At 46.2% G+C, this 24,468-nt stretch overlaps 1 protein-coding gene across 1 annotated transcript in view; it reads right to left on the reverse strand.

The window, feature by feature from the left end:
• pola1 (polymerase (DNA directed), alpha 1) overlaps positions 1-24,468 on the reverse strand; it is a 355,602-nt gene that overhangs the window by 238,155 nt on the left and 92,979 nt on the right. The window lies entirely within an intron of this gene.

Consider the following 24,468-nt stretch of genomic DNA (forward strand, 5'->3'; position numbering starts at 1 on the left):
GACTTTAGGTGGTGTAATTGAACACACGAACGAGCTTGAGTAACGTTTGCAGCAAGATCGTACTTATAATTTTAGACAATTAATTAAAGGTATATATATGGGGCCCAAGTTTCCACATGATTTGCGCCTGATTTTTTAGGAGCAACTGGTGGAGAACGGACTATCTTAGAAATCGCAATTCTCCACATTTTCTTTTCTGCAGTTCTAGTCAGGTAGAACAGTTCTACTTTGGAACAGAATTTTTTCTTCAAAAGGGGGCGTGTCCGGCCACTGACGCCTGATTTGAAAGTTTCCACAGTGAAAATGTACTCCAAACTAAAGTAGAATGGAGCAAGTGAAGATTTTTGTAGAACTGAAAAAACCTGTTCTACACATTAAAAAATCAGGCGCAGGTTACAAATCAGGCGTCCAGAACGAGGTGGGGGGATGGGAAGGGAACTCATTAAATTCTACAATCAATCCTTATTTATACTTCTACAAATATTATACAAATAAATCCAACCTGAATAAACATTTATAAGAAAAGAAAAGATTAAATAAACCATCTTCCTACCTGTGTGAAAGTGCTTCAGCCAGGGAGAATGGTGCAGCAAGCCTCACAAAACGAGGGAGCCGACCGAACGCGGGCGGGGAGGAGGAAGGAGCCGACCGAACGCGGGCGGGGGGGGGGGGGGGGGGGGGAGGGAGGGAGGAGGGAGCCGACCGAACGGGGGGTGGGGGGGGGGAGAGGAGAGAGCCGACCGAACGCGGGCGGGGGGGGGCCGACGAACGCGGGGTGGGGGGAAGGGAACGGAGCCGACGAACGCGCGGGGGGGTGGGAGAAAAGGGAGCCAACGAACGCGGGCGGGAGGGAGGGAGCCGACCGAGGGCAGGAGCCTACTGAACGCGGGGGGGGGGGGGGGGAAAGAGAGGAGGGAGCCGACCGAACGCGGGGGGGGAGGAGCCGACCGAACGCGGGCGGGAGGGAGCCGACCGAATGCGGGCGGGGGAGGGAGGGAGGGAGCCGACCGAACGCGGGCGGGAGGGAGCCGACCGAATGCGGGCGGGGGAGGGAGCCGACCGAACGCGGGCGGGAGGGAGCCGACCGAATGCGGGCGGGGGAGGGAGGGAGGGAGCCGACCGAATGCAGGCGGGAGGGAGCCGACCGAACGCGGGCGGGGGAGGGAGGGAGCCGACCGAACGCGGGCGGGGGAGGGAGCCGACCGAACGCGGGCGGGAGGGAGCCGACCGAACGCGGGCGGGGGAGGGAGGGAGCCGACCGAACGCGGGGGGGGAGGGGGGAGCCGACCGAACGCGGGGGGGGAGGGGGGAGCCGACCGAACGCGGGGGGGGGGGGGGGGGGGGGGGGGGGGAGGGGGGAGCGAATGGAGCCGTTCTAGACAGCTGGCGGGAAAGAGAGAAGGCTGCAGGAAGCCTCAGAAATTGAGGAGCCATTTCCCGACGGCGAAAGGGGGAGGTTGTCGGGAAACAGCTGCCTCAACTTTGAGGCTTCCTGCACCCTTCTCACTGCTACAAGAAGTCTCTGTGCCGATGGCAATGTACTTTTATTAAAAAATGTTAAAAAACTGAACAGCTACAAAGAACTACAAAAATGGCCGAGTGCCAATGTTTTTTTCACACTGAGCATGTGCGAACACTCCAACGCGCACGCGCAGCGTTGCCGGCAGGAAAAAAACTAATTTAAATAGTACCCGCCCTCTCCCACTTACATAATCGGCGCGAGTGTAGGCTCCGCCCCCCCTGGGCACCGCGCCAGGCAGACAAGGAGCTGCAGAACGCTCCAGAATCGCGAGTTTTTTTGCTGGCGCTGTTTTAGGTGCGAAAAACAGGCGCCCAGCTCGGAGGGGCGGCCATTTTTTATCATGTGGAAACTTGGGCCCTTAAAGTTGCACTGTGATATATAGGCGACAATTTGGAAGAGCATTACTGGAAGAATAATAGATTTGCGACACTGCATTTTATTTGGGGGGTGGTAGCGGGAGGGGGGGGGGCGGGGGAGAAGAGAGAGTCAGACCACACCAATATGTGGAAACCCAGTTTACCCTAACAACGAAAGCTTTCCACTACAATGTGGAACTGAGCCAACAGCTTTAAATTAAACTGAGGTCTCCTGCTCCAGCTGTCGTTACCATTAGAAGGTAATGGCAGTTTCAGGAAAGCAGCCTTTTACCACATTAATGCCAGCAGTCTCAGATACAGAAAGTGTAATGGCCAGCCCATTTATTAATCATTACCTACACGCAACAACAAAATAAATTGGTTACTTTATCGGACACGAGTAAATCAAGGGAAAATGAACAGCTTTAATTGACTGCAGACGCCTTACACTGATTGATCTGCTTAATCTAATCATGTAATCAAAACAAGCAACGGTACCCATGGCATTCCTACTGCATCAGACACACACTGGTCCACATCCATCAGCAATGTGTTTCACACCAGTGGCAGGAAAAGCAGAGTCTCACCCTGCAGTAAACTGTGGGCTGAGCACAAAGCAGCACTGGCAGCAAACCAGTGAGCTTTGTGCTAGTCTACTAGAAGATGAGCCATAGTTGAATAGTCGGTGCGTATTCACTGTCCAGACTCGAATGAACAATCCCACCATAGGAGAGCTGCTTGGAACAGCCTCTGGAACCGTACGCTAACCTGACTCACTGTCAGGCGAGGACAACAGGACAATTGTGGGCAATGGGAGAGCTGAGGTTAGCTCTGGACACATGTAGATACAAAGCCATGAGTTACAGCGAGTATGAATCTAACTGTGACATTAATATCACAATAAAAAGAATGAACTTCGTGATTTACAATGAAAATGAAAGTTCACATAGGTCATCGGATCTGATTTGACAGAGTGTCCTACTGCAGGAACATGCAACAGATTAATAAATAGGTAGCATAGTGGTTGTGTTACTGGACTAGTAATTCAGAGGCTGGGATTAATGATCTGGAGACACGAGATCAAATCCCACCACAGCAGCTGGAGAATTTAAATTTAGTGAATTAAATAAATCTGGAATACAAAGCTAGTTTCAGTGATGGCGACCATGAAACTACTACATTGCCGTAAAAACCTGGATCTAGGTCACTATTGTCCCTTAAGGAAGGAAACCTGCCGTCCTTACCTGGTCTGGCTTACATTCGACTCCAGACCGACAGTAATGTGGTTGACTCTTAGCTTCCCTGTGAAATGGCCTAGCAAGCCATTCAGTTGTCTCAAGGACAATTAAGGATGAGCAATAAATGCCGACCTTGCCAGCGACGGCCACATCCCATGAACGAATATTTTAAATATATATATATGCATAGCACTCGATACACCGAGCAGGTCTTCTATGTTCTAATTATGCCAAGAGATTTGTGTTCAGTTGGCAGCACTCTTCAACTTGAGTCAGTAGGTTCTGGGTTCAAGTCCCGCTTTATGACATGAACACATAATGTAAGCTGACATATCATGCAGTAAAAGTTTGCATTTATATAGCACCTTTCACATCCCAAGCACTTTACAGCCAATCAATTACTTTTGAGCTGTAGTGGCTGTTGTTTTGTAGACAGAAGTACTCAAGAGTTACGCACTGTTGGATGCACCATCTTTGAGACGAGATGTTAAACCCACCTGCTTGTTAGAAAGATCCTGTGGCACCATTCAAAGAAGAGCATGCAGCCCTTCCAATGTTCTGGCCAACTTCCTTCCTTCAAAGCAGGTTAACTGGTCATTTATTTCACTAGTAATGTGTGGAACCTTGAAGTACACGAAACAGGCTACTGAGTTTGAGTCAGAACAACAGTCACTATACTTGTACTTCAAAAGTAGCACCAGCACCTGGGAATCCCTAGCCCCAAGACCGCCCATGTATGGAGGAAGAGCATCCGGGAGGGCACTGAGCACTTGAGTCTCATCGCCGAGCATGCAGAAATCAAGCACAGACCGTGGAAGGAGCATGCGGCAAACCAGGCTCCCCACCCACGACTTCAAAAGTAATTGATTATCTGTGAAGTGCAGTGGGACATCCTGGAGGAAGTGAAAGGTGCTATATATAAATATATTTTTCTCTTTCTTTCCGATTAATGGCTTAATTTGTAAATTTAAAGGTTACATATTAATGTTGTGATTCAGCTTATTGGTGGTCCAATGTGATAGGTCGTGTTTCTGTTCCTCTGAATACCCATGGAGCAATTTCATGGTCAAGGACACACTATATATGGTGCAATGGGGTGATCAGGAACTTTACTTCAGAGGGAAAACTAAAGGATGAGATACCTCAGACTCCTCCCATACATCTCAGAGTGGCCAACTCAAAATCAGAACTGGTAGAATCCTAGGAGCCCCTCAACTGTCAATTCTCTCATTGGAATTATTACATTGTACAGAGCATCTAAAACAAGCCAAGAAAAACATAAAAATGCTTTATTATTTAGCATCAGGTTGAAAACAATCTGTAATAAAATGCTGGAAACACTCAGCAGATCAAGCAGCATCTGTGGAGAGAGAAACCACTAACGTTTCAGGTCGATGGCCCTTTGTCAGAACTGGAAAAAGTTAGAGATGTAACAGATTTTTAAGCAAGTACAGGGGCAGGAAAAGGAGAGGAAAAAATAAAAGGGAAGGTCTATGATAGTGTGGAAGGCAGAAAAGATGAAGAGACAAAAGGGATGATGGTGCAAAGCAAAAGACCGTGGTAATGGGACATGTTAAGAAACAAAAGATGAGTCTGGACGAGGTGTAAATGGGAATGGCAGAATCATTAACAGCTGCCATACGAAAAAAAATTGGGGGCAGAGGTTATGATCTGAAATTGTTGAACCCGACGTTGAACTAGAAGGTTGTAAAATGTCAAATCGAAAGAGCAGTGGACCTGGGATAAAACGGCGAGAGTGGCAGCGCTATAAAGAGAGGCAGTGTGGGCAGCGGCAGCGGAACCTTCGACAATTTCCAAAAAACAAGGAATGATGTCACAGGACAGCAGGTATGTGATTGGTTGGTGAGTATTAAGCCTTATTTTCTCTCTAAACTAGGACAATGGTTTAAACTAAGACCAGGAAACTATTAACATACTGTATTAAATTTATAGCTTAACTAGTTAAAAAAATTAATATATCTATAAATAGTTAAAGAAAGACTTAAACTATTAAATAAATAAAATAAGGCGAGACTGAGATATGGCAGAGCAGGTTGTGTGTTTGGACTGAAGTATGTGGGAGTTTGTGGGCAGCGAGACTGTCCCGAGCAAACACGTCTGCAGAAGATATCGTCATGTGGAATCCCTCTGGTTCAGAGACATTGAGCTGGAGTGAGAGTTGGAGAAAGTCCGACACATAAGGGAGGGGGAGAAATTTCTGGACCGTTTTATACAGAATACAGTTACATCCCAGAGGAAAGCACAGGTTCAGGAAAGGGAGGGTATGACTGTTAGGGAGCCAGGAAGCAAGGATTTAGGAGGGGTTGAGAAGGAGGTCCCACAGTCACTGGTCCTGTGAGTACGATGTACTCTCTAGCTGTGAGGACATGGAGAAAGACTGCAGGGAGGACAGCCATAATGCAGACCACAACATTGTGGCTCAGAAGTCTGTCCAAGGGGAGGTTGTGGGGGGGAAAAGAGGGCAAAGAGCAGAATAGAAATGTGGTAGTAATGGGGAACTCTATAATTAGGGGGATACATAGCGTCCACTGCAACCAAGAACCCCAAAGGTAAGGTTTTGCCAAGGTAAGGGATATCTCATGACAGCTGGAGAGGTATTGGAAAGGGAGGGGGTAAATCCATTTGTCGTGGTCCATGTTGGAACAAACAACGTAGGTTGGAACAGGGAGGAGTTCCTGCTGAGGGAGTATCAGGAGTTAGGCTCTAAATTACAAAGTAGGACCTCTTGGATAATAATCTCTGGATTATTGCCCGAGCCACATGCAAATGGGCATAGAAGCAGACAGATCAGGAAAATTAACATGTGGCTGAAGGGCTGGTGTTGGAAAAAGGGAAAAAGTTGGAAAGTGTAGGTTCCTTTTCATGGGGCACTGGCACCAGTTCTGGGACAGGAAGGAACTGTACCGATGGGATGGGCTCCATCTGAACCGGGATGAGACTAATGTCCAAGCAGAAAGGATAATTAGGGAAGTGGCAAAGGATCTACAAGAAACGTAACCAGCCTAAATATAACCACAAAATAGGACATGAGGGGATAATAATCTCTCAATGGCAGGGAAGTGCATGATAAGCCAGAATATGAAGAGATTAGGAGAAACGTTAAAAAAAAATAATTAGGAAGGCAGAGGAACGATGAAATTATCAAGGAACATAAAACAAAATAGTAAAGTATTTTACAGCCACAGGAGTATAAATCAAGAAATAATGGAGGCTTGTAAAAAAGGAACGGCAATAATCATGGGCGATTTTAACCTTCATATTAATTGGATAAAGCAAATTGGCCAGGGTAGCCTTGAGGAAGAGTTCATAGAGTGTATCCGGGATAGTTTCCCTGAACAGTACATTGCGGAACCAACCAAGGAGCAGGCTATCTTAGATCTGGTACTGTTTAATGAGAAAGGATTAATAAACGATCTCCTAGTAAAGGATCCTCGAGGAATGAATGACCATAACATGGTTGAATTTCAAATTCAGTTGGAGGGTGAAAAAGTTGGATCTCAAACCAGTGTCCTAAGCTTAAATAAAAGAGACTACAAAGGTATGAGGGCAGAGTTGGCTAAAGTGGACTGTGAAAACTGATTAAAGTGTAGGACGGTTGATGAGCAGTGACAGACATTTAAGGAAATATTTTTTTTTAAACTCGCAACAAAAATATATCCCAATGAGAAGGAAAGACTGTAAGAGAAGGGATAACCATCTGTGGCTAACTAAGGAAATAAGGGATGGTATGAAATTGAAAACAAGGGCATAAAATGTGGCCAAGACTAGTGGGAGACCAGAGGATTGGGAAATGTTTAAAAGCCAGCAAAGAATGACTAAAAAAAAAAAGAGGGAAGATAGATGATGAAAGTAAACTAGCACGAAATATAAAAACAGATAGTAAGAGTTTCTACAGGTACATAAAAAGGAAAAGTGGCTAAAGTAAATGTTGGTCCGCTAGAGGATGAGACTGGGGAATTAATAATGGGGAACAGGGAAATGGCAGAGACTTTGAACAAATATGTTGTATCGATCTTCACGGTAGAAGACACTAAGAACATCCCAATAGTGGATAATCAAGGGGCTATAGGGAAGGAGGAACTTAATACAATCACTAAAGAAATAGTACTCGGTAAATTAATGGCTCTAAAGGTGGACAAGTCCCCTGGACCTGATGGCGTACATCCTAGGGTCTTGAGAAGTGGCTGCAGAGATTGTGGATGCAATGGTTGTAATCTACCAAAATTCCCTGGATTCTGGAGAGGTCCCAGCAAACTGCAAATGTAACACCCCTATTTAAAAAAGGAGGCAGACAGAAAGCAGCAAACCATAGACCAGTTAGCTTAACATCTGTCGTTGAGAAAATACTGGATCCATTATTAAGGAAGCAGTAGTGGGACATTTGGAAAAACATGATTCAATCAAGCAGAGTCAGCATGGTTTTATGAAAGGGAAATCATGTTTTGACAAATTTGTTGGAGCTCTTTGAGGATGTAACGAGCAGGATGGATAAGGAGGAACCAGTGGATGTGGTGTATTTGTATTTCCAGAAGGCATTCGATAAGGTGCCACATAAAAGGTTACTGCACAAGATAAAAGTTCACGGAGTTGGGGGTAATAAATTAGCATGGATAGAGGATTGGCTAACCAACAGAAAACAGAGTTAGGATAAATGGGTCATTTTCCGGTTGGCAAACGGTAACTAGTGGGGTGCCTCAGGGATCGGTGCTGGGGCCTCAATTATTTACAATCTATATTAATAACTTGGATGAAGGGGCCGAGTGTAATGTAGCCAAGTTTGCTGATGATACAAAGATGGGTGGGAGAGCAAATTGTGAGGAGGACACAAGAAATCTGCAAAGGGATATAGACAGGCTAAGTGAGTGGGCAAAAATTTGGCAGATGGAGTTTTGGGCCCAAATTTCCCCATGAGTTGCAGAGTTTTTGTTGGTGTAACTTGATTTTTCTGGTGTATCTTTTTAGTTGCAAATAAGGCCATTTAATTTGCGCCAGTGTGTGTGAGTTAGTTAGGTTTTTTGTTGGGTCAGTTTTTTTTTCCCCCAAAAGGGGGCGTTCCCAGCCACTTACACCATTTATGCCAATTTGGCCTGAAAAAAGTTGTACTAAACTAACTTAGGACAGCGTATGTGTCCACTTTTGTCTGCACAGAAAGACCTTACTTACAGTTCAGGAATCGGCGCAAGTAACTACTTTTACAGCACCCCCAAGCACCAAACAAAGCACAAAAAGTAATAAGCAATTAATAAAAAATAAAATAGGAACCCTGCCCCTAAAGCACCAAGACCATCATCATCATCATATCAAAGCCAGTCCCTCGGAATCGAGGAAGACTTGCTTCCACTCCCAAAGTAAGTTCTTTGATGGCTGAACAATCCGATACGAGAGCCACAGATCCTGTTACAGGTGGGACAGACATTCATCGAAGGAAGGGGTCGGTGGGGCTGGTTTGCCGTGCGCTCCTTCCGCTGCCTGTGCTTGTCCTCTTCACGTTCTTTGCGTTGGGACTCGAAGAGCTCGACGCCCTCCCGGATGTACTTTCTCCACCTCGGGCGGTCTTCGGCCAGGGTCTCCCAGGTGTCAGTGGTGATGTCGCACTTTACCAGGGAGGCTTTGTGGGTGTCCTTATAACGTTTCCGCTGTCCTCCTTTGGCTTGTTTACCATGAAGGAGCTGCACATAAAGCATGCGCTGAGGGAGTCTCGCATCTAGCATGCGAACTATGTGGCCTGCCCAGCGAAGTTGATCGAGTGTGGTCAGTGCTTCAATACTGGGGATGTTAGCCTGTCGAGGATACTGGTGTTGGTGCGCCTGTCCTCCCAGGGGATTTGCAGGATCTTGCGGGAACATCGTTGGTGATATATCTCCGGCGCCTTGAGGTGCCTTCTATACATTGTCCATGACTCAGATCCATACAGGAGGGCGGGTATTACTACAGCCCTGTGGACCATGAGCCTGGTGGTAGATTCGAGGGCGTGGTCTTCAAACACACTTTCCCTCAGACGGCCGAAAGCTGCACTGGAGGCGATGTTGAATCTCTGCATCAATGTCTGCCTTTGTTGATAAGAGGCTCCCGAGATATGGGAAATGGTCTGCGTTGTCCAGGGCTGCGCTGTGGATCTTGATGATTGAAGGGCAGTGCTGTGCGGCGGTGACAGGCTGGTGGAGGACCTTTGTCTTACGGATGTTAAGCGTAAGGCCCATGCTTTCATATGCCTCAGTGAATACACTGACTATATCCTGGAGTTCAGCCTCAGAATGTGCTCAGACACAGGCATCGTCCGCATACTGCAGCTCAACGACAGAGGTTGGGGTGATCTTGGACCTGGCCTGGAGGCGGCGTAGGTTAAACAGCTTCCCACTGGTTCTGTAGTTTAATTCCACTCCAGCGGGGAGCTTGTTGATTGTGAGGTGAAGCATGGCGGTGAGGAAGATTGAGAAGAAGGTTGGAGCGATGACACAGCCCTGTTTGACCCTGGCCCGGATGTGGATTGGGTCTGTAATGGATCCGTTGGTAAGGATCAGGGCCTGCATGTCATACTGAAGCAGGCGAAGGATGTTGACAAACTTTTGGGGGCATCTGAAACGGGAGAGGATGCTCCATAGACTCACAGTTGGCAGTGTCAAAGGCCTTTGTAAAATCGAAAAAGGCCATGTATAAGGACTGGCGCTGCTCCCTGCATTTTTCCCGCAACTGTCGCGCTGCAAAGATCATGTCCGTTGTGCCCCGTCGAGGACGAAATCCGCATTGTGATTCCGGGAGGAGCTTCTCGGCTACAGGGAGAAGACGATTGAGGAGAACTCTAGCAACAACTTTCCCAGTGGCTGATAGCAGGGAGATTCCCCTGTAGTTGCCGCAATCGGACTTGTCCCCTTTTTAAAAAATGGTCACAATCACTGCATCTCTGAGATCTCCCGGCATGCTCTCCTCCCTCCAGATGAGAGAGATGAGGTCATGTATCCGCGCCAACAGCGCCTCTCCGCCATACTTTAGCGCCTCAGCAGAGATTCCATCCGCACCCGTAGCCTTGTTATTCTTGAGCTGCTTTATGGCTTTGCCAACCTCGTGCAACGTTGGGAGTTTCAATGAGTTGGTGGCGGGTCACATGCTGCGGGATGGAGTCGAGAACACTCAAGTCAAAGGCAGAGTCTCGATTTAGGAGATCTTCAAAGTGCTCCTTCCATCGGGCCCTGAAAGCCTCGGTGTCCTTGATGAGGGTTTCCCCATTCTTGGCCAGGAGCGGGGTGGGGCCTCGGGAGTTTGGAACGTAGGTGGCCTTGAATGCAGCGAAGAATCCTTGCATATCGTGGCTGTCGGCCAGTTGTTCTCTCTCCTGTGCTTTCTCCATCCACCACCTATTCTTTAGGTCCCGGATTTTTTGTTGGACCTGAACCTTGAGCAGTCTGTAATGTTGTTTTGCAGCTCCCGAGTTGGGTACACCTTCTTCTGGAAAGGGAAACCAGAGGCAGAACGCTGTCTTCATGGAGTCGGCTTTGCCGTCAAGAAGGAGCTGGTCGACTGCCTCAAAGACTCCCCCTGAAGGTTAACGAATGCCTCATGACTCTTCGTATTATCCTATCCCGGAACCAATGCACCAGTCATCAGTGCGCCGCCCCTACACTCGATGCAACAGATGAGGCTAAAGAGGGTTTTTATTCCAACCGAGACATCCTTGTCCCCTGTCCCCATGGGCGACAAATTGATCCTCCTGGGTGATTTTAATGCCAGGGTTGGCAAAGACGCAGTCCTCTGGGGCAGCGTGATTGGCAGAGAAGGGGTATGGAAAGCTAACTCCAGCGGTACCCTACTCCTGACAAAATGTCTAGAACATGAACTCATCACCAAAACTCTGTTCCGCCAGTGGGACAAATACAAGGCATCTTGGCAACACCCTCACTCCAAACACTGGTACCTGCTTGACTATGTCATCGTCCGAGCCAGGGATCGCAAGGATGTGCGCATCACCCGAGCCATGACAGGAGCCGACGTCTGCTGGACAGACCACCACCTAATCCGATCCATCATCGACATTAACATAGCCCCAAAGCAGGGGGGACAGCAGAAGCAGTTCCGCAAAAAAGTTAATGCCGGGGCATTTAGAGACCCAGCTACCCTATACAGCCAGTGCTTCACAGCTAATCTGGCGTGCCTTGATGACCCTGAGATACTGAATGCCCACAGTGCTTGGTCTGCCCTCCAGGCCTCCATAACCAGTGGCTGTGAAGAGACACTTGGTCACGCAACCAGAAAACATCAGGACTGGTTTGATGAAAATGATCAGGAGATTGTAGAATAGATCGCAAGCGCAAAGCATTTCTGAGGAAACCTGCCCCTAAAGCACCAAGACCAAAGTAATAAGCAATCAATAAATAATAAAAAAATAGAAGGAACCCTGAACCTAAAGCACAAAAATCAATCAGTAAATAACAAATAAAAAAAATAGAAGTCCTACCTTAGGGAACGCAGCAGGCCGCCGATGAGGGAGCCCATTTGGCCAGGCCCCTCCCACACAGCCTGCAGCACGCGTTTGCAGAAACAGCCTGCTGGGAGCTACTGCACATGCGCGCAGACTCTAGCGCGCATATGCAGAGGTCCCGGCACGGTTTTCAGCACCGGGACCTGGCTCCGCCCCCAATCCATTGGGCCACGCTACGCCACGACAGAGGAGAGGCTGGGAAACGGCCAAAATATGGAGGCCTTTTTTCGGCGCGCTTGGAGACGGGCAAAAGCGGCGCAGCTCAAGTGAGGGCGTCAGAAAAAGAGGTTAGGGAAATTTGGGTCCAAAATGTGGGAAAATGTGAGGTTATCCACTTTGACGGAAAAAAAATAGAAAAGCAAATTATAATTTAAATGGAGAAAAATTGCAAAGTGCTGCAGTGCAGAGGGACCTGGTGGTCCTTGTGCATGAAAGACAAAACGTTAATATGCAGGTACAGCAAGTAATCAGGAAGGCAAATGGAATGTTGGCCTTTATTGCAAAGGGGATAAAGTCTAAAAGCAGAGCAGTCCTGCTATAACTGTACAGGATATTGGTGAGGCCACACCTCGAGTACTGCATGCAGTTTTGGTCTCCCTATTTAAGGAAGGATAAACTTGCATTGGAGGATGTTCAGAGAAGGCTCACTAGGTTGATTTCGGAAATGAGGGGTTGACTTATGAAGATAGGTTGGGCCTATATTCATTGGAGTTCAGAAGAATGAGAGGTGATCTTATCGAAACATATAAGATAATGAGGGGGTTAGACAAGGTGGATGCAGAGAGTATATTTCCACTCATAGGGGAAACTAAAACTAGGGGACATAGTCTCAGAATAAGGGGCCGCCCATTTAAAACTGAGATGAGGAGGAATTTCTTCTCTGAGGGTTGTACATCTGTGGAATTCTCTGCCCCAGAGAGCTGTGGAGGCTGGGTCATTGAATATATTTAAGGCAGAGATAGACAGATTTTTGAGCGACAAGCAAATAAAGGGTAATGGGGAGCGGGCAGGAAAGTGGAGCTGAGTCAATGGTCAGATCAGCCATGATCGTATTGAATGGCGGAGCAGGCTCGAGGGCCAAATGGCCTACTCCTATTTCTTAAGTTATGTTCTTAAATATAGGAAATAATAAAATAAGAGAAATCTGGATGCGGTGGAGGTGGGAGGTTAGGCCAAGAAGTGCCTTTTGCTGAAAGCCATTAGTGCATCCATGTGGGATGAGGCAGCTCTGAGCTCATCCAAAATCACTGCCCCTGTTGTGATCAATGGACCAATCTCAGGGTGCACAGTCATTCTCCCCATCATTGACGTCACCGAGAGCAAAGAAACCTGACTGGATGGCCTTCTATTCAGGTCAAAATTAACCCTTTAGAACTTTAAAAGTCAAGACACATTTTATCAAAACATTTTTGAACAGTAAATGGAGTACTTTGAGCAAAACATACACCCACCCACCCAAACTTCTCTTTCCCTTTAATGTCTAATCTTTGGGGTACATACAATTGACATAATTAAGTGACAAAGCTTGGTTTATAAACTTGGTATCACTTTTTAAAAACAGGGCACAATGTATATGCCACCTCTTGTTCAGTCACAGACTCTGCATCACCGTGTAGCACATGAACATTGAGATGTCACATACACGTCCAAAGCTAATGACGGACTGAACAGGAACTGCAACCTAAACTCAACTTTCCTAGAATACATTTTCTCCCTCACATGAAACAATCAATACCAGGTAATGACAAAACCATCATGAGTTACTTTCAAATGTAGGCACTCGACACTTGACACTCCAGCTGTCCGTTGTGTAAAACACAGAATTAATTTGCACTTGTTATAGCAAGTTACCGATTAACACAGTTCAGAGAAATTGTTGACTATTAATAACCTTTCAGATCAACAGATGTGCATAAAGTACAGCTTTCAAGTATGCAATCATTATAGTGCTGGAGTTGAGTAAAGTATCTAACAATACCGGATAATTGTGATAATCTGCTGCCATGCATGCTCAACATGTCCCAGTAGCAATTGAGATTGTTGAGTTTAGCAATGAATCTTTGGCTGACTTATGCGAGCAGTCAACATGAAGTGTGTGTGAAAGACTGGGATGGACAAAAGAATAACCTAACAATGCTAAAAATCTAAGCCAAATGATCCCTATAACCATTATTCTTCTCTGACAGAATTCCATCCTGGGATAGCATGACAGTCTTTTTACCATGACCTTTTGCCAAGAGGAACAAGTAAATTTGAAACCAAGGAGGAAAATTTACAAACCCAACTGTGAAATTCAGCAATGAAATGGAGCCAAAACAGCTGCAAAATCCAAAATGGTCCTCCCTTTTCAGAAGGGAAGCTCAGTGCTTCAGAACAAAAACCTGAGATTTACAGCAAGGTCCTTTTATGTGAACTCAAATGGTTCAGCTGACAAGTCTCAACGTGCTAAATATAATCAGGGCTCAGTCTCAGTGCTACAGATCCGAACACAAAGTAAACTGCAGCATTTCCCCTTCCTACATTTAGATAAGACCTGCGCAGTGCGTTCGGAAACTGGAAGAACAATGGTTTCCCTCACTAGATTCTCCAGCTTTCCCGCAGTTTAGCTTTAGGTCCAACAGTTGCTACTCACCTCCTCTGCAAGAACAGGGCATGTTTTAAGCTTCACCACTGCCACAGTCTGCACAACTTAGTTATCAGGCTCAGTCAGGCCAGATTTTTTTCCTTCTATGAACTGAAGGCACCATTTGCTGCTCACAATTCCACATGGCACCCAACACCACCAGGTAAAATTCAGACAATCGACTGAATGCCATAAAATCTGAATCTCTAGTTTACACCTGCAGGTTAGGAATATAAAACAGCATGGTTATACCAGACAACTACTGGATTTTAGAATGATCAAATCAAATCTTTAAAACTTATAAATCTACCACGTCGACTGAGGAATGTAAAAACTTGAATTACCGCTTTAAAAGTTAGTGGCACACACATACTCATACACATAACTGCCCTCTGAAATGGTTCGAGCAAGCCACTCCATTGTAAAAAAAGGCTACAGAAAACAAGAATAATAAAACCGAATGGACCACCTGGCACGGACCTCGGCACCGGCTTTGGACACGATAACAGCACACCCAACCCAGTCTACCCTCCACATTTCTCCTCAATAACATCTGGGGACTTGTACCAAAATTGGGAGAGCTGTCCAACAGACAAGTCAAGCAACAGTTTGACATAGTCATACCTTTCAGCCAATGTCCCAGACTCCTCCATCACCATCCCTGGGTATACCCTGTCCCACCAGCAGGACAGACCCACCAGAGATGGCAGCACAGTGGTATACAGTGGGGAGGGAGTGGCCCTGGGAGTCTTCAACATTAAGTCCAGACCCCATGAGGTCTCATGGCTTCAGATCAATCATGGGCAAGGAAACCTCCTGCTGATTACCAACTACCGCCCTCCCTCAGTTGATGAATCAGTACTCCTCCATGTTGATCACCACTTGGAAGAAGCACTGAGGGTAGCTAGGGCACAGAATGTACTCTGGGTGGGGGACTTCCATGTCCATCACCAAGAGTGGCTCGGTAGCACCACTACTGCCCGAGTTGGTCAAGTCCTGAAGGACATATTTGCCAGACTGGGCCTGCAGCAGGTGGTGAGAGAACCAACATGAGGGAAAAACCTACTTGACCTCGTCCTCACCAATCTACTGGTCACAGATGCATCTGTCCATGACAGCATTGGTGGCAGTGATCACTGCAGTTATTGTGGTGCCATCTTCACACTGAAGACGCAAACGTGCTAAATGGGATAGATTCAGAACAGATCTAGCAGCTCAAAACTGGGTATCCATGAGGCATTGTGGGCCATCAGCAGCAGAATAGTATTCCACCACAATCTGTAACCTCATGGCCTGGCATATCTCTCACTGTACTATTACCATCAAGCCAGGGGACCAACCCTGGTTCAATGAAGAATGAAGAGCATGCCAGGAGTAGCACTAGACATACCTAAAAATTACGTACCAACCTGGGGAAGCTGCAATACAGGACTACATGCATGGTAAGCATCGGAAGCAACATGCTAACAACAGAGCTAAGCAATCCCACAATCAACGGATCAGATCAAATCTCTGCAGTTCTGCCACATCCAGTCATAAATGGTGGCGGCAATTAAACAACTAACGGGAGGAGGCGGCTCCATGAATATCCCCATCCCCAATGATGGAGGAGCCCAGCACTCAAGTGCAAAAGACAAGGCTGAAACATTTGCAACCATCTTCAGCCAGAAGTGCTGAGTGGATGATCCATTTCGGCCCCCTCCCAAGGTGCCTATCATCACAGAAGTCAGTCTTCAGCCAATTTGATCCAAACCACGTGATAGCAAGAAGCGGCTGAGCGTACTGGATACAGCAAAGGCTATGAGCCCCGACAACATCCCGGCTGCTTAAGACTTGTGCTCCAGAACTAGCCGCGCCTCTAGCCAAGCTGTTCCAGTGCAGCTACAACACTGGCATCTACCCGACAATGTGGAAAACTGCCCAGGTATGTCCTGTCCACAAAAAGCAGGACAAATCAAATTACCATCCCATCAGTCTACTTTCAATCATCTGCAAAGTGATGAAGGTGTCATCGACAGGGCTATCAAGCGGCACTTACTCATCAATAACCTGCTCACTGATGCTCAGTATGGGTTCTGCCAGGACCACTCGGCTCCAGACTGCATTACAGCCTTGGTCCAAACATGAACATGAACAAAAGAGCTGAATTCCAGAGGTGAGGTGAGAGTGCCCTTGACATCAAGGTAGCATTTGACAGAGTGTGGCATCAAGGAGCCCTAGTAAAACTGAAGTCAATGGGAATCAGGGAGAAAACTCGCCACTGGCTTGAGTCATACCTAGCACAAAGGAAGATGGTTGTGGTTGTTGGAGGTCAATCATCCCAGCCCCAGGACATCGCTGCAGGAGTTCCTCAGGGCAATGTTCTAGGCCCAACCATCTTCAGCTGCTTCATCAATGACCTTCCCTCCATCATAAGATCAGAAGTGGGGATGTTCACTGATGACTGCAGTGTTCAGTTACATCCACAACTCCTCAGATAATGGAGCAGTCCATGCCCTTATGCAGCAAGACCTGGACGACATTCGGGCTTGGGTTGATAAGTGGCAAGTAACATTCACGCCACACAAGTGCCAGGCAGTGATTATCTTCAACAAACTAGTCCAACCACCTCCCCTTGATATTCAATGGCATTAACCATCACCGAATCACCCACCATCATCATCCTGGGGGGGGGGGTCACCATTGACCAGAAACTTAACTGGATCAGCCACATAAATACTGTGGCAATAAGAGGTCAGAGGCTGGGTATTCTGCAGCAAGTGTCTCACCTGACTCCTGAAAGCCTTTCCAACTTCTACAAGGCACAAGTCAGGAGTGTGATGGACTACTCTCCACTTGCCTGGATGCGTGCAGCTCCAATAGCACTCAAGAAGCTTGACAACATCCAAGATATAGCAGCCCGCTTGATTGGCACCCCATCCACCACCTTCAACATTCACTCCCTCAATCACCGGTGCACCGTGACTGCAGTGTCCATCATTTTTAAGATGCACTGCAGCAACACGCCAAGGCCTCTTCGGCAGCACTTCCCAAACCCGCGACCCCTACCACCTCGAAGGACAAGGGCAGCAAGCGCATGGGAGCACCACCACCTGCAAATTCCCCTCGAAGTTACACGCCATCCTGACTTGGAAAAATATCACTGTTCCTTCATCGCTGCCATTTTAAAATCCTGGAACTCCCTCCCTAACAGCACTGTGGGAGTTCCTTCACCACAAGGATTGCAGCGGTTCAAGGCGGCGGCTCACCATCACCTTCTCAAGGGCAATTCAGGATGGGCAATAAATGCTGGCCTTGTCAGCGACACCCACATCCAGAAATATTTAAAAAAATATATTTTTTTTTTGGAAAAAAGATGCACGGATCTTAAAGAAAACAATGACTCCAGCAAAGAGAAATGTTCATACCACGCCCACTCAAACTGAAAATGTTGGAGCATGTCTGATGCTGGTGGCGATGGGGGGTACTTGGGAATATTGCATAAGTATAACAAACATTAAGCTTCAGTTTGATTCCTCACTCCACTGCAAATTGATACCAATATATTAAATAAGTCTACAAAAGACAAAATTATTTAACGTTATTTTTGTTTAAAAATTTGTAATGTTCTGTAGAACCAATTATTTTTTTCTTTAAATAAATGACATTTCTATTCCCCAAAATAAATGATTCAATCCAAGTAACTGACCTATGGCTGATCACAACTGAATACCTTGGTTATAAGGACAGAAATTAGATCGGGGGAAATGAAGTCTGGGGCAAAGTATCTGGGAGGTGAAAGTGAAAACACACATTTTTATAACCCATACCTCTGAAGTGGGTTAATAAAAATTCTGTTGTCCGCTACCTACAGTTATTTAGGTTTTGCAGCAAATTCCAATAAAACAATCTGACTTAAAGATAAATTAATTACACCTGTTGCAGCAGTTAAATGTCTGCACAAATTATTTTTTACAATGGCAGTATGATGATTCTATTACCAGTCTCTATGCAACCCTCGCAAAGTTGTCTGAAGTAGGTAGTAATCTCAACCCAATTAGACCACATACTGTTTTCCATTGCAATCTGCTACGAGGTGAATAGTATTTAACAACTTAACAGTTTTCCCCAATCCCTTAACAAGAGACTGCAGTTTCCAACCCATTAATACTCAACTCTCCTGGATTTCTGCCAAGTGAGGAGCACTAACAAACACCTAGCCAACAGCATTACCTGAAAAAAATGACAACCAGAGTTTGGGAAATAACGTTTTTGTTTTAAGTACAGACCGCAAAACCTGAGCTGAAAATGGTACAAGTACTAATTCAAAACAGACGCACACACACACACACACACACACACACACTTTAGAAACATGAAAATAGCAAGATGATCTACCCAGCTATCAGCAACATGTGGCTACCATTACTGTATTGAGTTTCCAATCTGTAACAGGCATGTGAACTTGCAGCTTGGATATCAGCCATTTTATCTGTTACAGATTCAATCAAGGCAACGTTTTAATTAACGGCTCTTACAAAATGCATGTTTCTCGTGTGACAATCCAGTCCAGGCCAATGGGATCAAGCTAGCCTCCCAGCTGTCTGTAAGGGTTGCATGTACGGCCAATGTCAATCTGGTGAGCGTGGACCTACAATTACAACTGATGTGGTACAGAAAAGATAGAATACTCGCTTACCCTGGACCTGAGAGTTGTCTGACGTGGTGAGGTCAGACAGGGAAGGTACATGCGAGGTCAGCCAGGTAATAATTAGAAGCCAAATCAACTTACAGTAGCCAAAAAGTTATTTATGGCATGGGAGGGCAGAGGAGAACCCCAACAGTGGCCACGAAAATCTTACAAAATGAGAAATTGTTTAATATACAATACAGAAAAATGGACACTAGCTTTGCATCCCTTTTGTGTGGCCACCTTTCCATCAACAAGTAGATAGAAATTAATTGCACACTGCGCACAGGGCAACGTGTTCAGACTATAGCATAAAAAGCACAAAACTACTTTGTAGGTACTTTGAGTCATCCCGAACAAGGCCCATGTAATCGGAGCACAAGTACACAGATCAAACATTACATACAGTCAATCTCAGGCACTTTGGGGAGAAGGGTTCTTTATGATGTTGGTAGTCATTGAAGGGTATCCCTTCACCCAGTTATTCCCTTTTCGCTCAGCTGCCCAGAATGTTTTTTTAAACCCCAAACACACGATGTTTTGTTTAAAAATAAAAAACAGTTATGTGAATTTAAAAATAGATGTTTACTCAAATTGCCGAAGGTACACATCAGGTCTGTTAGCATCTGAAAAGAGAAAAGACAAGTTCATATTTCAGTTGGAGATCCTTTAGAGCTTTTTCTCTTTTCAGAGGCTCACAGGCCCACTGTGTATTTTCAATTTGATTTCCGATTTTAATCAAACTTTTATCTTTAGGTTGAAGATGGAAATGTACCTTTCAGAAGTTCAGTCAGGCTGGAGTATTGAAATGCAGAGTTAGACTGGCGAAAGGACTGAACAACCAGAAGCAAGAATATGTAAAAATTTGACAGATAGAGTATAATGTTGGAAAGTGTGAGGTCATGCACTTTGGCAGAAAAAAAATCAAAGAGCAAGTTATTATTTAAATGGAGAAAGATTGCAAAATGCCGCAATACAGCGGGACCTGGGGATACTTGTGCATGAAACACAAAAGGTTAGTATGCACGTACAGCATGTGATCAGGAAGGCCTATGGTATCTTGGCTTTTATTGCAAAGGGGATGGAGTATAAAAGCAGGGAAGTCTTGCAACAGTTATACAGGGTATTGGTGAGGCCACACCGAGAATACTGCGTGCAGTTTTGATTTCCTTATTTACGAAAGGATATACTTGCTTTGGTGGCAGTTCAGAGAAGGTTCACTCGGTTGATTCCGGGGATGAGGGGGTTAACTTATGAGGAAAGGTTGAGTAGGTGGGGCCTCTACTCATTGGAATTCAGAAGAATGAGAGGTGATCTTATCGAAACGTACAAGATTATGAGGGGGCTTGACAAGATTGATGCAGAGAGGATGTTTCCACTGATGGGGGAGACTAGAACTAGAGGGCATGATCCTAGAATAAAGGGCCACCCATTTAAAACAGAGATGAGGAGAAATTTCTTCTGAGGGTTGTAAATCTGTGGAATTCTCTGCTTCAGAGAGCTGTGGAAGCTGGAACATTGAATACATTTAAGACAGAAATAGACAGTTTCTTAAACGATAAGGGGTTATGGGGAGCGGGCGGGGAAGTGGAGCTGAGTCCTTGATCAGAGCAGACATGATCTTATTGAATGCGGAGCAGGCTCGAGGGGCCGTATGGCCTACTCCTGTTCCTATTTCTAATGTTATGTTCTTGTGTCTCGCGGTTCAGCAAAATCTCATTCACTGCTATTTACCCAGCATCTAACAAGCACAATTATGTTTAGTATTACAAATGGAATCAGGGTCAGAAAGCCATACTCAAGAGAAAGAATCACTGCAAATAAATGAGGGAAGAATAATAATTATGGCAATCATTTTAAACCGTGCCCAGGTAAAGAAAATTAGTGTATAGCTGAGGTAGAAGTACAACCCACTACCCAGCTCAAACCCAACATTCCAGCCATCTTCCAAGCCCAGGTCCCAGCAGTGTACTCCAATTTGATTTAGGAGGTCTCTCAGTAGGCCTTTCGGAAAAACTGGTTGACACGTTGCAGAAAAACCAGAGGCAGATGAAGCACGAGATTATAGAGGTCCTTTCATCGGCTGGCGGGGATGGCACTGGGTGGCTGGAGATTCTGCAAGCACCTAAAGTAGGTTACATTGGCCGGAGAGATCCAATACTCCGAATTTGCCTCATTTTACAATTTGCATTCATACAAAACCTTTAACCCAGAACAACATCCCATGGAGCTTCACAGAGGCATTATCAGACCGAAATAGTCACTGAGGCAAAGGAGGAGGTCTTAGGAGACGTGGCCAAGAGCTTGGTCAAAGAGGTGGGCTGTAATGATGGCCTTAATGGAAAAGATGGAGGCACAGAAAGATTTTTGGGAGGGAATCCGTGAGCATGAGGCCTAGATAGCTGAAGGAACAGCCGAAGGAAGGAGGAAGTGGCGGATGCAGAGAAGGCCAGAGACCGAGGCAAAGTAATTTGGTGGTGGTGGGGATTTACAGAGCTGGGTTACGGATATAGGGAGGGGGTGACGCCACAAAGGGATTTAAATAAGAGAATAAAAAGATTAAATGAGGCATTGAGAGAACCAGGATCCAACATATATCAGCAAGGAGCAGGGTGATGGATAAGATACGAGCAGCAGAGTTTTAGATGAGCTGAAGTCGACAGTGAGTGGAAGATTGGAGGCCAGCCAGGAGGTCATCGGAATAGTCAAGTCCAGAGGTCACAAAGGCATAGATGAGGGTTTCAGTAACAAATGGATTAAGGCAGTGGAGGAGGTGGGCCATGTTAGACATGGAGTAGATAGTCTTTGTCAGAAGCTCAGCTCAGGGTCAGATTGTAAGCTGTCTGGTACAACCCGAGGCGATGGCTGGGGAGGGGATGGAACTGGCAGCAAGGGGCCAAAGATGCTAGCTTCCATCTTCACAATGCTTAGCTGTAGGAAATGGATATAGGACATCAGTCTGACAACACAGGGGCAGTGGAGGGGTCAAGTGAGGAAATGGAGGGGCAGAGCCGAGTGTTGTCAGTGTACATGTGGAAGTTGATGCCATATCTGCGGATGATGCCGCCAAGAGGCAGCACATAGATGAGGAAGAGGAGGGGGCTAAGATAGGTCGCTGGGGCACTGCAGAGCTAATAGTGTGGGGATAAGAGATACTATTGCTGGAAATATTCAGGCTATGAGTGGATAGGCAAGAGAGGACACCAAGCGAAAGCAATCCCATGAAAATGGACAACGAGGAGAGGTCAATCACATCAAAGGCTACAGAGGTCGAAGATTAAAAATGTATTATGAATATACCTGTACCATTATAGTTCTCTAAATCAAAACTTAATTTCAAGTTCTGAAAAAAAAACCTGAGAATTGGTAAGCTCCATTACACGTGTGCAAGGTCAGATGACATGCAGCAATTTCATTCAATTAGTTTGGATAAGAGTGATCTCTAATCTTTTATGCACTGAAGTAAATTACAGAAATGACCAAGTCCTTGGAAGTTGTAAAGTTTAATCACCCATTGTTGGACCACAGGAAGAAAATATTTCCCACGTAGAAAAAAGGGCTATTCAAAAAATGGATTAACATAATTCAGCGTTCAAAATGATCCATGAGAGCAAAATCTGAGAATGTAGCAATAGATCCGCGACTATACCTGGTCTCATTAAGCTATTGTTAGTATTCCACCACCCCACCGCTCAATGCATTTAAGCAGTGGGTACCTGAACCATACCGGAAAACCCCAGATTCAATCCCTTGTCAGTACTGAGTTAGCAAACCTCAGTCAGTATACAGCAAGAGCATTACAATCAGACACAATGACCCACCCTGCTCCCAATTCGGGCTCTTGGTGCTCCTGATCCATGCTGGAATAATACATGTGTGGGTGGACATTAGGTGGAAATTCAATCATCAAGAGTCACACATGAAAACTGATCATTTGGGCAAGATGTACAAGGGCGATCAGGACTTTTACGTCCATAATAAAGTAATGTGATTGAGTACTATAGACGTGAGTAAGTGTGACCTTAGTCTCTTTATTCTAACTCCAGAGTATTGGTACAGCATGGGAGGCCTGCTTATATACAGTGCTCCCAAGGGATGCTGGGATCCCTTTGGACTCCAACAGATATGCCCTCTGGTGGCGATAGAAAGCTGGTTACATAGGGTTGCATACATAACATCACTCCCTCACAAAGTCAATAGTACATTTATTTACAGGGCGAGATGATCTGGGACTTTTCACTCCCGAGTCGATCTCGTTACAAATGCAGGTGCAGGTGAGTTGGTTGGTCCTTCGCTGGGCTGCTGGGCAGCTGGCCTTGCTGGGCTGCTGGGGATGATGAGTTCAGCTTCGTGGTCAACCGTGATGTTGGTTGTTGCTTGTGTGTGTGTTGGAGGTGTGTTGGTGGTGTCCTCTTCAGGTTGCTCGTGGCTGTCTGTGAATTGCAGTTTGGTTTGGTCCAAATGCTTTCTGCAAGTTAGTCCATTTGCGAGTTTGACCTGAACCACCCGACTCCCTTCTTTGGCTATGACAGTGCCAGCAAGCCATTTGGGACCATGTCCATAGTGGAGTACAAATACAGGGTCATTAACTTCAATATCGCATGACAAATTTGCGCGATCATGGTACAGGCTTTGTTGCTGCCGCCTGCCCTCGACGGTGGACGAGAGAAATCCTTGTTTTGAGCACCCTTTTCAGCAGTGGCTGGGGGAACCCTGGTGAGCGAGTGGGGTCTGGTGCGGTAGCTGAGCAGGACTCGGGACAGGCAGGTCTGCAGGGAGCTTTCCGACACGTGTTTCAAGCTTTGCTTGATGGTCTGGACTGCCCATTCTGCCTGACCGTTGGATGCGGGCTTGGGCAGATGTGACGTGCTTGATCCCATTGCGAGTCATGAATTTCTTGAATTCAGCGCTGGTGAAGCACGGCCCATTGTCGCTGACAAGGACATCAGGCAGGCCATGCGTGGCGAACATGGCTCATAGGTTTTCGATGGTGGCAGTGGACATGCTTAGACATTATTACACATTCAATCCACTTAGAATAAGCATCCACAACAACCAAGAATATTTTGCCTCGAAACGGGCCAGCGAAGTAATGTGGATCCTAGACCACGGTTTGGAGGGCCATGACCACAAACTTAGCGGTGCCTCCCTGGGTGCATTGCTCAGTTGAGAGCAAGTGTTGCATTGGCGCACGCAAGACTCCAAATCTGAGTCAATGCCGGGCCACCACACATGGGATCTGGCTATAGCTTTCATCATTACTATGCCTGGGTGGGTACTGTGTCGGTCGCATATGAATGTTTCCCTGCCTTTCTTAGGCAAAACCACGCGATCACCCGACAAAAGACAGTTCGCTTGTATGGACATTTCGTCTTTACGCCACTGGCACAACTTGATCTCTTCATGCATCTCTGCTGGGACGCTGGACCAGCTCCCATGGAGGACACTTTTTTTTTGTTTTACAAGGGACAGTAAAGGATCCTGGCTGGTCCAGATCCTGATCTGGCAGGCCGTAACGGGTGACTTTTCATTTTCAAATGCATCCATCACCAAGAGTAAGTCTGCA

Source organism: Pristiophorus japonicus, chromosome 11, assembly GCF_044704955.1.
Source record: "Pristiophorus japonicus isolate sPriJap1 chromosome 11, sPriJap1.hap1, whole genome shotgun sequence".
In the NCBI taxonomy this organism is placed as follows: Eukaryota; Metazoa; Chordata; class Chondrichthyes; family Pristiophoridae; genus Pristiophorus; species Pristiophorus japonicus.